At 42.3% G+C, this 16,503-nt stretch overlaps 1 long non-coding RNA gene across 1 annotated transcript; it reads right to left on the reverse strand.

Moving 5' to 3' along the window:
• Positions 1–14,281: 14,281 nt before the first annotated feature.
• LOC124650645 lies at positions 14,282–15,628 on the reverse strand. Its single transcript, XR_006987086.1, has 3 exons — positions 15,470–15,628; positions 15,166–15,386; positions 14,282–14,343 (listed from the first exon to the last, which is right to left on the reverse strand). It is a non-coding gene; the product is annotated as an uncharacterized LOC124650645 (long non-coding RNA).
• Positions 15,629–16,503: the final 875 nt, after the last annotated feature.

A 16,503-nucleotide genomic window follows, 5' to 3' on the forward strand; every position in this document is an offset into this window, starting at 1 on the left:
TATGTTTTGGTAGTTGGTGCATTAATCTATAATGCAAACAGTCATTGTGTTGAAACAGTCATTGATCTGCAATTTAGGTTGTTGCTACATAATGATGACAGTGCAATATCAATTTTATGCCAAACTGTTGTTCTTGTTGCTAAGTAGATTTATGTATAAAATGTAGAAAATCATTACAGAAGGAGAACATCTTATTGTGTGGGTATGTAATGTACAATAGTCGTCAAAAGACGAAAGATATGATTTGCATATAGGCATTGAACCAATAAAAGTAACATCATCCACAGGAAATTTTCGCATTGTGGAAGTAAAATCGGCAAAGCTATCCATTGCCATACCAGGGGTAAGACCTTGGCTATCAAACGTTGAACAGTAGTTCTTCCCAGTTGATCAAGTTCTCTGACGGTCCATCCATTTTTCGAAACTAGCTTCCTATATGTTGGCATGTCAGATGCTTTGATTGGTAGCATCCTTTTTCCATCCCATGATTCAATGAACTTTAGCACAAAGTAACCACAGTCGTACCTAGCAAAAAAGAAACAAAAACAGATGCTGAGAAAACATTTATAAAAAAGAGATGTAAGAAAAAATGTGATGAAGAAAATAGGGTTGACAGACAGAAAATTTACGTTGTATCTTGTTTTGTGGTTTGAATGAAGACAGTCTTATATGTGGAGATGTCAATCTTTGACTCACTTGTAGTTGACCTCGCCAAAAATGTTTGATGCTTCCTATGATATTGCGAGCATCCGCCATAAGACCCTTGTTCCCTTCATTCCTTAGAGAATCCATGACCTCGAACCTCCCTGACTTGAGGTTGAGCACAATTAGATAATAATGCCCAGTCATCACATCTTTAATTTCAGGTGTCAGATCTTGTAGGACGGAGAACATTATCTGCATTCGCGCAAAAAATGAAGGAATGTAAGATAAGAATTAGGTAAACCTGCAAGGAGAAACATGTGACAACTAGATTGATGAAAAACAAAAAAAAAAGCCTTTTAGTGATAGATTGTGGACTTACAAAGTCCTTGTGGTCTAGGCGATGTGACGGCGTGCATTGAAATGCTTTCCCTGACGGTTCTGTCCAAGTTACATGTGGCACTCCGAGTTTTGTCCGCATTTCAAAAAATGCCATAAAAGAAAAAAGAAGTAAGTTGCCGACAAATACTTGTTAAGACATCTCCAATAATAAACATTCCGAGTATAAAAGGACGAAGGACATGTTATTTTACTTACAGCAATGCAAAGTGGCATGACATATTTCTTCTGATTCACCATTTCAGAAGCAAGAACTCGCAAAGCAATCTCACATGTGGTATTGCTTATCAATCCCTCTGGTTTGACAGAGTTTGCCAAGTCACGCAACAGGATGTAGTAATCTCCGTAGTCAATTATCCTCTCTTCATTGAGAGGATGCTTGGTTTTGCCGCCATACGAACATACCTTGTTGTATAATTCAGCATCGGACTTTGGGACAGTAGGCTTGTTAACAAGATTTCCGTAAGGTGATTGCAGCGTAGGTCCAGGTTTGACAATTCTTCTTGGTTGTGGCACTGGTGTGCAGCTACTTGGGTTGCTTGGCGAGTCATGAACCTCGTGTACCACCTTGCATTTCACAGTTGCTGGTGTTGTGTTGGGCATTTCAATGGTTGCAAAAATCTTATCAAGTGAGTCTCCGCTGTCTTCGTTGCTGGAAATGATTATAGGTTCTTCCATTGTAGCATCTGGTTGCTGAACTTGGCCTTCAGTTTCAATTTGCTGAGAGCCCGGGTTGTCAAGACCAAGATCAAAAGAAGGGCAGTCATCCCGGAGCTCACGAATCTTCCTTTGCATCTCGGTTTCAGGAACAGGGTCTGCGGCTGTAAAGTCAAGCTCCAACTTTCGTTCATGGTAGAGTCAATTAGTTCAGATGGAGTTACTTCAATTCTTTCATTAGGAGTTGCGCGATCTAAAACATCGTCATCCTTGTTCTGGTTTGCCTTAATTGCTTGCAGCCGCAAGCCTTGTTAGCCTCCTTGGACTAGGGGTAGCAGATGTAGCCGTAGTTGCTTTCATTGGTGACATTGACCTTGTCACAGGTCTCCTTACCAATGGGCTACCAATGTTCACTTTTCTTGAGATTTGCTCGCTCTGAAATTGGAACTGAGTATGATGTTTTGCTATTATCTTTAACCTCAACTGAAAACGATACTGACTTCTTGTTCTTGCTTGGAATCTGAGCTGAAATTGTGATTCCATCATTAACTTCCACATTATGTGCAGGAGGGGTATCAGTGCTTAATTGGGAACCTGAACCATAGAGCTGCAGGTGGTTCAAAGCATGGAGTTTCCCTGGAGACATCAAGTTTGGGGCGCAATCATGACTGACTTCTGCTTTGAAAGGAACTTCATGTTTTTGGTGGTTAACATCACTGACTTCTTCCAACAAGGTATCATCGGAACCAACTTGTTGAGTTCCCTTCTCATCTTCTACATCTTGATCCTTGGAATTAGCATCTGGTTGATCATCTTGGAGACTAGTTTTATTTGAAGCTACCACTCCATCAAAGGTTGAAGTAACCTTCGATTTTTTGTTGGTAGCTACCACTCCAACCAAGTAATCATCCATAGTTTTCCTCTTGTTGGATTTTGGCAACTTGCAACCAGCATCCACATTTACTTCATCTGGATTTTTCCCTTTCAACTCCTCATAATTATCATCTTCCTGGTCCCCCACTTCTTCAGTTGGCTGCTTAACATTAGGTACTTTCCTGCGCTTGCGCTTATTTTCCTTCTTCCTGCTGTATTTTACTTCTTCGTTGTGCACGCCCGAATAGTTTTGCCCCTTGCTGCTTGGTAGAGATGTGATGAACTCAGCTACACCATCTTCGAAAGAAGTACACATTTTTGTAACAGCAGTTCTGTACTGACCCAACGTCTGAAAAAATAAGACAAGTGAAAGGAGAGATGTAAGTTTTTCCGTACTGTTAAAAAAATGTGTACACAACTATTTCTGTATCCACTACATGTAATTATTGAGACAGTCTACATCTTAAATGATAAGTACTTCAAATTAATAAATCTTGCCTTATCATCAACATTCACTGGTAGATGGTGCTTGATGAACATGTCAACCACAGAAGGTTGATAACAAAATATAGATGGCTTGTTCCTGAAACAAGGCTTGAGCTGGTGCAACAAGAAAAGAAAAGAAAAAGATATTAGCTATGATTACAGAAGAATAAAATATAGCCAAGTGAATAGATGTGTAAACTATATTTTGTGTTCTACGAGATAGTTCATTATACCGGTAAATTGCCGAAAGATCCATCCGCCTTTGTATCAAGATCAACAACAAGCCTGATCATCTTGTTTGTCCGGATACATATACGAGGTCCTTCTTCGATACATCTAATGCATCCGTTTCCAGTGAATCTACATACAGAACCTACATAGCGAGAAAAATAGACAAGTTAAATGCTATATAGTAAAAGCTTCCTTGCATAATTTACGAGATGGACATAAGCTGCAAAAAGCATGAGTGCATCCCAATTTAAAAAGTACATGCTACAAAAAACATAGTTGTTCAAAAAACCCACCATGAGGTATGGCATGCAAGCTTTGAACCAATTTTTACTTCCTTTTGCATTTCTTTGTCCGGATGAGAGTATCAATGATGAAACCAGCCCAGTTCAAACTTGCAATAGCTTCCGTGTTGAGAACCGCAGGATAACACTTTGGACTGACTAGTGTTCCAGTTGTTGGAGCAAACACAGAGGACATCAAATAGATAATGAACTTCCGAAGGTAATCATCGTCTGCTGGATATTCTTTACCTAATTGCTTCTCCAGATAAGTTATAGTTGGTTGCTTGCCATCATGAATACCCAACATCTGGAAAACTAAATTTGTTGCTTGAATGTTTCCACGATACGGTACGGGATGACTACCCATTGGCACATCCATGATTCGACAACTGAATCAAGAGTGATAGGTATTTTCCCCCTTTCACCAAAATCAAGCACACATTCATCTTGATCAAAACATTCCATTAAGAATCTGCATAGCTCTGGAATTAGCTTCGAGCACTTCATGCCTAAGACACTGCCAAAATCAGCTCGAGTGATCAAAGACCGCTGATCATTAGTCATCGCCTTGCAAACCCGGACAACTTTCATAGGTGAAGACCGGTTGAATAAGTTGGCCTGCGAGTAACAAAAAGAACAATTAAAAACATGTACGTAATCATGCTTACCAAAACACACAAACCAAAAAAATGTGTGAAATCAATAATACCTTCTCTTTCTTCTCGGCACACTCCTCGGGTTTCTTCTCGGCATACATCTTCTTGGGTTTCTTCTCGGCACTGCTTGCTTCATGGGTTTCTTCTCAGCATAAAACTTCTTGGGTTTCTTCTCAGCAAACTCCTTTGATTTCTTCTCGGCATCATTATTTACATCTCCGGCAGAGGCACACCGTGCGGTGTCACCTTCATCTCCGTCCTCTTTTGGTGGTGCCACGGTTGCAAGTGGCACCACACCTTCCGATGGAGGCACACTATGCAATGGTTTCTCATTTAAAACTTGTTCCTCTGTAGGTGTAGGAACTGATTTCAACTGTAGCCTCTCTTTTAACTTCCTGAATTTTGAATAGCTGTTCTTCTTTTTGATCTTCGGAGTCTTTGACTTACTCTGCAAAACAAAGAAGAAAACAAAAAGGTATTAGGGCTCAAACAGAAAATTACATTACACGATGTTACAACTTTTAAAATTCAGATATGATAGTGCGATCATATCACACTCAGAAAAATGTTCTTACCAAAGATGATGGTGGGATCATTTTGAAAAAAAATTCAGATATGACATCAATGATACCCGAAAAAGTACTGCGAAAAAGAATTATATATATAGTGAGCGAGTGTTGCGGGTGTAAGTACTGGGAATACTACATATTAGAAGTGTAAAAAAACTGCACATGATGTATTTAAGGAAGAACTACAGTGGGAGGCACCATCAGGTCTCCATATCACACATGTAAAAACCCACAGGTCTTCATATGATATATGTAAAAAACTCACATATGGAGCAGTGTTGCAGGTGTAAGTACTGGGAATACCTATAGTCTTCATATGATATATGTAAAAAACCCACAGGTCCAACCAACTAACAGAGGCATGTAGCAGAATTGTGGCTAGGTAAGTGCAAGTGCATATTTGAGATGTAAAAAACACCACAGGTCTGCATATTTGAGATGTAGAAAACCCACATAAACTACAAAAAATAGAACACACTATGTACAGGATGATCAAAAAGGAAAACACTATGTACAGGATGATCAAAAAGGAAGAACTACAGTGGGAGGCACCATCAGGTCTGCATATGATAAATGTAAAAAACCCACAGGTCTTCATATAGTACATGTAAAAAACTCACATGTCTGCATATGATAAAATGTAAAAAACCCACAGGTCTGCTTATGATATATGTGAAAAACTCACAGGTCTAAATATGATACATGTAAAAAAACCCTCAGGTCTGCATATGATACATGTAAAAAACCCACAGGTCTTCATATAGTACATGTAAAAAAACCTACAGGTCTGTATTAGAGATGTAAAAACCCCACAGATTCATCATATTTGAGATGTAGAAATAGAACACACTATGTACAGGATGAGCAAAAGGGAACAAACTATGATCAGAAAAAATACATTGCATATGATGATTATGTGATCTAGCACATGTAACATTTAAGGGAAACTACATGCAGATTCATATCCTCAAAAACCAGCACGGAAAAATGCTATGAGCAGAACACACATCCTCGAATGAGGGATGAACTACCACGATTCGCAGCGCTGAACACCAAAACGACTACTCCTAGGCTACTCCAGATAGTCGCCGGTATAGGACGAGCCAAATCGTGCGGAATAGGCACCGAGAACAACGGCGACCAACCTCCAATCAGCATCAATTCGCCGCGATTCGCCGCGCATGACCTTCCCGACGAACTTCAACGACTACTCCAGACAGTCGCCGGACTAGGATGAGGCGAATCGCGTGAAATCGGCGACCCACCTCCAATCCCCCACCAGTTCGCCGCGATTCGCCGCGCATGACCTTCCCGACGAACTTCAACGACTACTCTAGACAGTTGCCGGACTAGGGCGAGGCGAATCGCGTGAAATCGGCAGCTACTCACCGACGGCAAACCAACTCCAGCAACGAGAAAACACCACGATTCGACGCGCCTCACCCTACCGATGATATTCAACAACAACTACACACCGTCGCCGGACTAAGACGAGCGGATTTCGAGCGAGATCGACACAGAAATCAACTCCGCCTCACCAACAACACGGCGACACGCCTCCGGGGAACAACGAACGCCGCACAGTTCGAGAATAATACGAACACACACCACAGAGAAGTTTCGGTAGTACCTCTCGTCGCCGGCGGCAGCATTCGGCGAGGCTCTGATCGACGGGCGCGATGAAGGAAACGGAATCGCCGGAGGAATCGCGGCGGACAAGCACGAGTTCAGTGCGGGGTGGGGGATTGAGATGAATACGGTGAAGACAGGGCGGAGACGAAATCAATGCGGGCCACGTTTTGGACACTAGTGGAATAGAGGGAACACCGTACGATTTCGATCCGACGACTCCGAAGAGGGAGCACTCCGGAAGACAATACAGTGCCCCGGCACGGAACAGAAATTGGGATTATATATAGGAGTTTTCGTGGGGTAGGGGGCACGGATTCGAACGGAATCGGAGCGAAAAATCTGGGGATTTTCGAGTCGGTTTGAGAGTCTCGTATTGCTGTTGAACTCCTGCAGGAGGTTGAAGATGATACGCGGGCCCAGCTGTCAGCGTTGGAGGAAAAAGAAAAAAAAAAGAGATAGGGAGCTGCTCTCCGCTGCCTAGTTGGCCAGCCTGGCCGATCGGCCGCGCGTGCGCGCGTGCGCGGAGGACGGTTGCTTCGTTTGGTAAGTCTGATCAGGTCATTCCCTTTTCTTTTTTGTTTTTTTTTTCTTTTATTTGTTTCTTATCTTATATGAGCTTTACACATTTGAAAAGAGTAAAACAAAATTTAGATATAAAAAAAATCTGCGAAAGTAAATCATTTATTTAGATTTCAGCCCTAAGCATCATTATGGAGTAATTTGGAAATTAAATATGCAAATTTTAAAATAGTATGCCATGATGATATGATGCAACTATTAACATCCTTAATTGTAAAATTTGGGATGTTACAAACCTACCCCCCTTAAGAAGAATCTCGTCCTCGAGATTCAGGTTGGCTAGCAAATAGGTATGGGTATTCTGTCCTCAAATCTTCTTCACGTTCCCACGTAGCTTCTTCCTCTGAATGGTGATTCCATTGAACTTTGCAAAACTTAATGGTTTTAGTTCGAGTAAACCTTTCAGCTATTTCTAGGAATTTAACGGGTTTCTCCTCATAAGTGAGATCACTTTCCAACTGAACCTCCTCTAGCGGAACTGTATCTCTCAATGGTGTATCGGCCATTTCTGGGTGACACTTCTTCAGCTGTGACACATGGAACACATTGTGGACGGCTGATAGGACTTCTGGCAATTCCAGCTGATATGCAACTTCTCCTTTGCGTGCTAGAATCTTGTATGGTCCTATAAAACGTGGTGCTAACTTTCCTTTGATTCCAAATCTTTTAACTCCACGTAGTGGTGAAACTCTGAGATATGCTCGGTCTCCTATTTCATAAATTACTTCCCTACGCTTACAATCAGCGTAACTCTTCTGTCTGGATTGCGCTATTTTCAGTCGAGCACGGATAAGTCTGACTTTTTCTTCAGCTTCTTTGATCATGTCAGGCCCAAACAAATTGCGCTCTCCTACTCCATCCCATAGTAATGGAGTTCTGCACTTCCTACCATATAGTGCCTCGAATGGAGCCATCTCAATGCTTGATTGATAGCTATTATTATATGAGAACTCTGCGTACGGTAAATTCTCATCCCAGCTGGATCCATAATCTAGAGCACAAGCCCTCAACATATCCTCTAGGATTTGATTCACCCTTTCTGTCTGACCATCAGTCTGTGGGTGAAACGGTGTACTAAATTCAAGTCTGGTGCCTAAGGTTTCATGTAATTGGCGCCAAAACTTTGATGTGAATTGAGTACCTCTATCTGAAACAATACCTTTAGGAACTCCATGTAAGCATACAATTCTGGACATATAGATCTTAGCTAACTTAGCGCTTGTGTATGTAGTTTTCACAGGTATGAAATGATCCACCTTTGTTAAATGATCAACCACTATCCATATAGAATCATATCCAGATCGAGTCTTGGGTAATCCGGTGATAAAATCCATGCCTATCTTGTCCCATTTCCAATCAGGTACAGGCAACGGTTGTAGCAATCCTGCTGGTTTTTGATGCTCTGCTTTGACTCTATTGCACACATCGCATAAGGCAATATACTCAGCAATCTCTCTCTTCAGGTTACTCCACCAAAACCTTTCCTTCACATCCATGTACATTTTTGTGTTACCCGGATGTATCGAGTATGGCGAGTCGTGAGCCTCTTGGAAGATTAACTTCCTAATTTCAGGGTCATTGGGCACACACAAACGCTTTTCAAACCATAGTGTTCCATGTTCATCCTCGTGAAATCCTTTTGCTTTGCCTTTACTCATGTTTACTCTTATTTCATCCATTTCCTTGTCTTCCTTTTGGGCTTCTCTAGTCCTGTCTAGCAATGTAGGCTTTACCTCCATTGATGCTAAATATCCTTCTGGAACTATCTCCAATCTAAGATCTTTAAATTGATCACACAAGTCCCTTGGCAATTCTCCAGCCATGAGTCCATTTACATAGGCCTTACGGCTTAAGGCGTCAGCTACAACATTAGCCTTTCCAGGATGGTATTGCAAGCTCAAGTCATAATCCTTTATAAGTTCTAACCATCTCCTTTGCCTCATATTAAGCTCCTTCTGTGTGAATATATATTTCAGACTCTTGTGATCCGTGAACACATCACAATGCTTTCCCATGAGGTAATGCATCCATACTTTAAGCGCATGCACAACCGATGCTAACTCTAAGTCATGTGTGGGATAATTTCCTTTCATGATTTTTAAGTTGACGTGATGCATATGATACTACCTTTCCTTCTTGCATTAGCACACAACCAAGTCCTTGACGAGAAGCGTCGCAATAGACTTGGAAATCCTTCTGAATGTCTGGTAGACACAGAACGGGTGCGGTCACTAGACATTTCTTCAACTCTTGAAAACTAGCTTCGCATGCATCAGTCCAAGCAAACTTCTTTTCCTTCTTCAACAACTCAGTCATGGGCTTTGCTATCTTGGAAAAGTTTTCGATGAACCTTCGATAATACCCTGCAAGTCCTAAGAAACTCCGGATTTCACCCACATTCTTAGGTGACTCCCATTCTGTCACGGATGCTACTTTACTCGGATCCACGGCAACTCCATTTGCTGACACTATGTGACCAAGGAACCCAACTTCATTTAACCAGAACTCACACTTGCTGAACTTGGCATACAACTTGTGTTCTCTAAGCTTCTCCATGATTAAGCGTAGATGCTTCTCATGCTCTGCCTCATCCTTGGAGTAGATGAGTATATCGTCTATGAATACGACTACAAACTTGTCCAAGTATTCCATGAAGACCTTGTTCATCATAGTCATGAAATACGCCGGGGCATTGGTTAAACCAAACGACATCACAGTATATTCATACAAGCCGTACCTTGTGGTGAAGGCGGTTTTGGGTATGTCTTGTCCTCGAATTTTCAATTGAAAATACCCTGATTGAAGATCAATTTTGGAGAATACTCGCGCCCCCTTCAATTGGTCGAATAGGTCATTGATGTTGGGTAGAGGATACTTGTTCTTAATTGTCACCTCATTAAGCGAGCGATAATCCATAACTAACCTCTTACTTTTATCCTTCTTCTCCACAAACAATACGGGTGATCCCCAAGAAGACGAACTTGGTCAAATAAAACCTTTATCTAGTTGTTCCCTGAGTTGCTTCTTAAGTTCTTTCAATTCCTCCACATCCATCTTATAGGGTCTCTTGGCTATGGTCCAGTACCGGGCATCAAATCAATAAGAAACTCAATGTCTCGGTCAGGTGGCATTCCTGGTAACTCCTCAGGAAAACACATCGGGAAACTCTTGTACAACAGGCACACCTTCTATGCTAACCCCCTTAAGAGAATTCACCATAGACCCCTTAAGTTCAAAGTTTGACTTGAATCGGATTCGTTTCTTTTCTGGAGTTGTGAGTGTAATTACTCTCTTGGCACAATCTATGATGCCCTCATAGGCGGTCATCCAATCCATGCCCAAGATTATGTCTAAACCTTGGGATTCCAAGATGATTAGGCTAGTGGGGAAACTATATGCACCAATCTTTAGGCTCAGTCCACGACATCCAAACTTTGAAACTAAATCCCCTCCAGGTGAGCTTATTCTAATGGGTGTATTAATGGTTTCAATAGGTATCTTACTTCTATCCACGAATACCCTTGATATGAATGAATGTGATGCACCAGTATCAAAAAGAACAACTGCTGGAATGGAATTGAGCATAAACTTACCAATCACAGAGTCTGGTGCTTCATAAGCTTCTTCCAAAGAGACATGGTTCAGCGTAGCCTTAACGAACGGATTTGGTTTCTTGCCATTACCATTTCCATTCCCATTGCCATTGTCAATCTTCAGCCTCTCGGGACATTCATTAGCAAAATGTCCAGTTTTGCGGCACTTGAAGCATGTGACCTGACTAATATCCTTCTGGTGACTGCCATTGTTGCCATTTCCCCCATTTCCATTACGGTGCTTATGGCCATTATGATTGTTACCATTGTGATGACGATGGCCATTATGGTTGTGGCCATTGTGCCTACTTGCAGAAGACCCATTATGGTGGTGGGGTGGTGGGAAAGAAGTACACTGCTTACGGTACGGAACGAGTTATTATGCTTGTGGAATGTAGACTTCCTCTTGCGGTTTTCTATGCTCTTACGCTTGGCTTCCACCATCACGGCCTTGTCAACGAGCTCTTGATAGTTGTTGAATCTTATAGCGACAAGCTGGATTGATATCTCATCATTAAGTCCTCTCATGAACTCTTCCCGCCTTTTTGCATCAGTGGACACATCATCGGGAGCATAGCGTGCCAGACTATTGAAGAGGTCCCCGTACTCAGACACGGTGCGTGCCCCTTGACGCAAGTCGCGAAACTCGCGCCTCTTCAATAATATAGCTCCAGCTGCTACATGGGCAGTACGGAAAGCTTCCTCAAACTGGTTCCAAGTAATGGCATTTATATCAGGATAAGTAATTTGGTAATTATCCCACCACTCAGCGGCGGATCCCTCAAGTTGATGTGCGGCAAACCGCACCCTTTCTGCTCCATCAGCTTGAATGGTGTTCAACTTCTTGTTGATTGTGCGAAGCCAGTCATCCGCCACTATCGGCTCAGTACTACTGGAAAAAGTAGGAGGGTTCAACCTCAAGAACCGAGTCAGACGATCCTGCTGAGGTGGGTTGTTGTTGTTGTTGTTGTTATTGTTGTTGTTTTGCATATTCTGAGTCAGAAGTTGGATCAGCTGATTCTGGGTATTCAGGAGTTGCGCAATTTCAGGGGTGAGCTCACGTCTCGGCGGCATCTGAGGTTTAGGAAAAAGGTAAGACATTGACATAGAAGGTTAAGGAATAAAATCTACCCTTATGCATGCATCAAACATAGAAACACAAAACATCCATATAAAGTATGAATAGGTTTTTATCGAACTATTATTGCCATACCACAAGGGATTGGTATGGTCAACAACTAAGCGAAGATAAAACGGTAAGATAGATAATGGTGGTCAACTATTTAGCTTCCTCGTCTACATCTACTTCCTCTTCCACTATCTCAAATGTGAGTCCTGCCTCTAAGAATCCTGCCTTGTACTCCTTGAGCTCCTTAGCCAACTCTTCATTTCTCTCCTGCAAGTCCCTCTTCTCAGCACGCAACTTCTCAATCAAATTGTGATCGGCCTCGAACTCTACTTCATTACTTTCAATCTCCTGATTTTGCTTTCTAAGCATCTCATTCTTCTTTTGGACTCTCTTCTCTTGGTTCTGGAACTTCTTGTCCTGCGCTTGGAATTCCTCTTCTTGGGCCTTGATCACCTCTTCTAGCTCTTGTATCTTCTTGTCTTTCTCCTTGAGTTGACCGCATAGTTCATCATTCCTTAGTAGCTCAAAACAACTTTCCTCCTCGAGAGTATTGATGTGATTCTCTAAGTCCTGGAAATGAAGTCGTTGACGCTTGACAACCTTTCTACCCGCTTCGCTTAACTCGATGGGGACGCCTTTCTCATCGCGCCTTCCAAAGGTAAAGGAGTAGTGGCCCTTCAGTTCCGTCGAATGACGTCCGCATAGGCGCCCTATAAGTTCCTGCATGACAATGCTAAGGCCCTTCTCCATGGAGTCGCTAACGAGGTTGATCACAATGTCATCGGTCTTCGGCTCAGTGTCACGTCCATGTTGAACCGCCTTGACTCCCCAACAACCTTCCTTGTTGAATCTCTTCAAAAGACTTCCCTTGATCAAAGGTACGAGTAGCTTCAGCTCTTCAACAATGTCAAGAAGGCAAGCTCCAAAGCGAATATCCTTGAAGTCCTCGGCGGTGGTGTAGTTGAAGCTCGTCATCTTCAAGTTGGAGAGTAGAGATTAGAGGCATAAAACAAAATAAGAAAGGAAAGAATTACTAGACATTAAGTGCATGAATAACTTAACAAAATAGAAAGTCCTATTTCTATGAAGTGTCTTTATCCAATCCTAGGGTCACGTCCTACAGTCAACATGTGCTCTGATACCATCTGTAGTGACCTTGGATCGGGTAGGATCCTTAGTCCCTGTGATTAACATGCTAGTCCCTGGATCATAAGCTAGCACTCACAGTCGATGAAATACCATGTAAAACACAATATCATTATTACACGAATCGAATAAATCCAGAGTTTAATTTATTACAACTTTGCATAGCTCAAGGCTAGCTCAAATAAAAGCAACGAAAAACTTAAGATAAATTGAGTCCATCAACGCCACAGGCTCATTGAGTGTAGACCCGCGATCCTAGCGCACCTTTCTTCAACCTTCGTATTCTGCACATGAGTGCAGCCAAATACATTTGGTCAATACTTTGAATGTATGGCAAATTACACCAAGAAGGAGAAAATTGACTAAATCTACATGTAGGAAGACAAGAGGAGGCTTGATGTTTATTTGCGTAAAGCCAATTTTACAAAGTTAAAGAGAGAAAATCTTTTACCCTACTTTGCAAAATTTTGATAAATAATATTGGCCGAGTGGAGCACATGGATATTACACACCAAGTGTCCAAATCAACCTAACACTTGGATATGACACACCAAGTCTCGAGCACTTGGATATTACACACCAAGGCCCCAAAACCCACCTATGAACGATATTACACACGCCATAGGGTTTTGAAAATTCCTTTGAAAAAGAGAGGAAATCCTTCGAGGCTCCATCCTTCGGATGCTCACAATTGTCCCGTTACCGTGGACACGACCGATCGATCGAGTTAACACTCTCGAGAGGTTGCGCTCTTTACCCACAATTCACAACCAAGCCTTTTTGCCAAAATTCTTCATCTTCATTAAGGCCAGGACGAGGTCACGACGAAGCTTTTCCTTAGTAGCCCCTCCACCTTCCGGATCCGCCCGTGCCCAAAGTACCTCCCAATGGCGGTACCCAGGTGAGGTTTCCCACTAAGTACTTAGCCAAGACAGAGCCCATATCGTATTGTGGTTGCACTCGGAAGCTTCGACATCCGGAACGTGGCGGACTTCTTTGATCTTGGGCGGCAGTCCTCCACCAATCTCCACACTCGTTGTCCCGTCAAAACCATTCCGCCCAGAAGAAAACTTAGTTTTATTTTGAAGGAGGATTTTGGGAGAAAAGTTGCGCTCATAAACAGAGCTCAAGTACTTAGAAAAATTTCTTGTTTCAAACCCCTTTCGATATTTACGTAGCATAAGCATAGCACTTAGAAAAATTTAGGCATTCATATGGGCGGGATATCAAGTGGAATTATTTCTAAGTATAACTTTACTCATGGCAATCTACAAAAATCACGCGACTTGCAAAATATTCACCAAGTAAAATCTACCAAAACATCCTACACATGCATACTAATCATTTGAAGGAAAAAGAAATGCATAGTAGAAAACTTGGGACAACATGAACAAAGGTGTAACTTGCCTTGATCCGAACAGCACTCTAAACAATATTCCTCCTCAGCAGCACTCGCGCACTCCGCACAATCTATCGCAAAGGTGAAAAATAAATCAATGAATAACCAATGCAACAATAATATTTCACACTATATGCATGCATGCAATTATGATATGTTGATAAAATACTTCAAATTTGACCAACATATTATGCATTAAGTCTAACAGGGAACATCCCAACATGTATTAATTAAATAAGATTTACATTATAGGTTCAAATTGAGGTTTAAGACTCAATATTACAAACGTGATAATTAGTTACTTATAATTCGAAAATTACAACTCCAAGGTGTAGATAATAAAATTCTGAAACTAACGCAAAAAGAATCGATTAAAACGGAGTTACAGTTATTTAATTATGATTTTTGGAAGTATTCAGATTTCGTTGTTTTTACGCACGGACGTGGCGCGTTCCGAAACATCGGATCTCGATCTGATGGTTGTGGTGCTCCTCGGCTCCGGCTTCGGCTCGCGGCTTGGCTGACGGCTTCGCTCGGCTTTAACTTGGCTCGGCTTCAGCTTGGCTCCGGCGACACGTGAACAATCCGATGTACTAATATACTAAAATTCAATTTTCAACTGATAAATTAAAAAATTCTATAATTTGTAAAATTAGTATCAGCGGGTAGAGAATTTGATTACGAATTCAACGCAAAAAAACAAAATTTAAAACGAAGCTCTAGTTTTAACGATACAAATTTTTGAAGTGTTGATTAGAGAAGGAGCTAGCTCTACCGGAACGATTGGATCGATCGTGTGTCACGTGAAACAAAAACAGTGCAGGACATACTATACAGGCTTACTGATGATGACGTACGAAAACACCTATACTGCTATGCTGGGGAGGCGTTACCAGGTGGGTGGCGGACGACGACGAAGGAGATGAAGGCGACGGTCGGGTGTGCACGGCGACGTCGGATGCAGTGGTGGTGGCGACGAGGTGCGGCTCGACGAGATTGATCTCCTTCTTGTTTCGTCAGCGAGTCGTTCCGAACAGAGATGGTTCCTGACTGGAATCCTCCGTCTCCGGCGAAATTCCGGTGTACTTGTCTCTGATCGTTCCCGTGGTCCTGCCTGCGGAAAGAAGAGGTAAGAACGATGCGGTCGACGACCTAGAAAGCTTAGAGAGGAAAGTGGAGGCAGGGAGGTCCTGGAACCTCGACTTCGAGTTCGCAGCGACGAACTCCGGCGAGATCGGAACGAGCCCTCTGGTGGTCTGCGGTTTGCGATTTTTGGAAAAACGGAGAGGGGCTGATGCGGGGGATTATATAGAGGAGTTTTCGTGGGGTAGGGGGCACGGATTCGAACGGAATCGGAGCGAAAAATCTGGAGATTTTCGGTTTGAGAGTCTCGTATTGCTGTTGAACTCCTGCAGGACGTTGAAGATGATACGCGGGCCCAGCTGTCAGCGTTGGAGGAAAAAGAAAAAAAAAGAGATAGGGAGCTGCTCTCCGCTGCCTAGTTGGCCAGCCTGGCCGATCGGCCGCGCGTGCGCGCGTGCGCGGAGGACGGTTGCTTCGTTTGGTAAGTCTGATCAGGTCATTCCTTTTCTTTTTTGTTTTTTTTTTTTTATTTGTTTCTTATCTTATATGAGCTTTACACATTTGAAAAGAGTAAAACAAAATTTAGATATAAAAAAAATCTGCGAAAGTAAATCATTTATTTAGATTTCAGCCCTAAGCATCATTATGGAGTAATTTGGAAATTAAATATGCAAATTTTAAAATAGTATGCCATGATGATATGATGCAACTATTAACATCCTTAATTGTAAAATTTGGGATGTTACAGGCATCCCCTTGGCCCATGCTAGCCCTCCTAGGTCGTGGGCCCCATGGTGGACCCCTCCGGAACCTTCTAGTCAATCACCGGAAAAATCCCGAACCTTTCCGAAAACCATAAATCAGCTTCCCTTATATGAATCTTATTCTCCGGACTATTCCGGACCTCCTCGTTACTTCCTGGATCACATCCGAGACTCCGAACAAACTTCATCTCCATAACATATTCAAATCTACTTTTGCGACATCGAACCTTAAGCGCGTCACCCTACGCCTCGCGAACTATGCAGACATGGTCGAGACTCCTCTCCGAGCAATAACCAATAGCGGGATCTGGAGATCCATAATGGCTCCCACATATTCAACGATGACTTAGTGATCGATTGAACCATTTACATACGATGTCAATT

Source organism: Lolium rigidum, chromosome 4 (genome assembly GCF_022539505.1).
Source record: "Lolium rigidum isolate FL_2022 chromosome 4, APGP_CSIRO_Lrig_0.1, whole genome shotgun sequence".
In the NCBI taxonomy this organism is placed as follows: Eukaryota; Viridiplantae; Streptophyta; class Magnoliopsida; order Poales; family Poaceae; genus Lolium; species Lolium rigidum.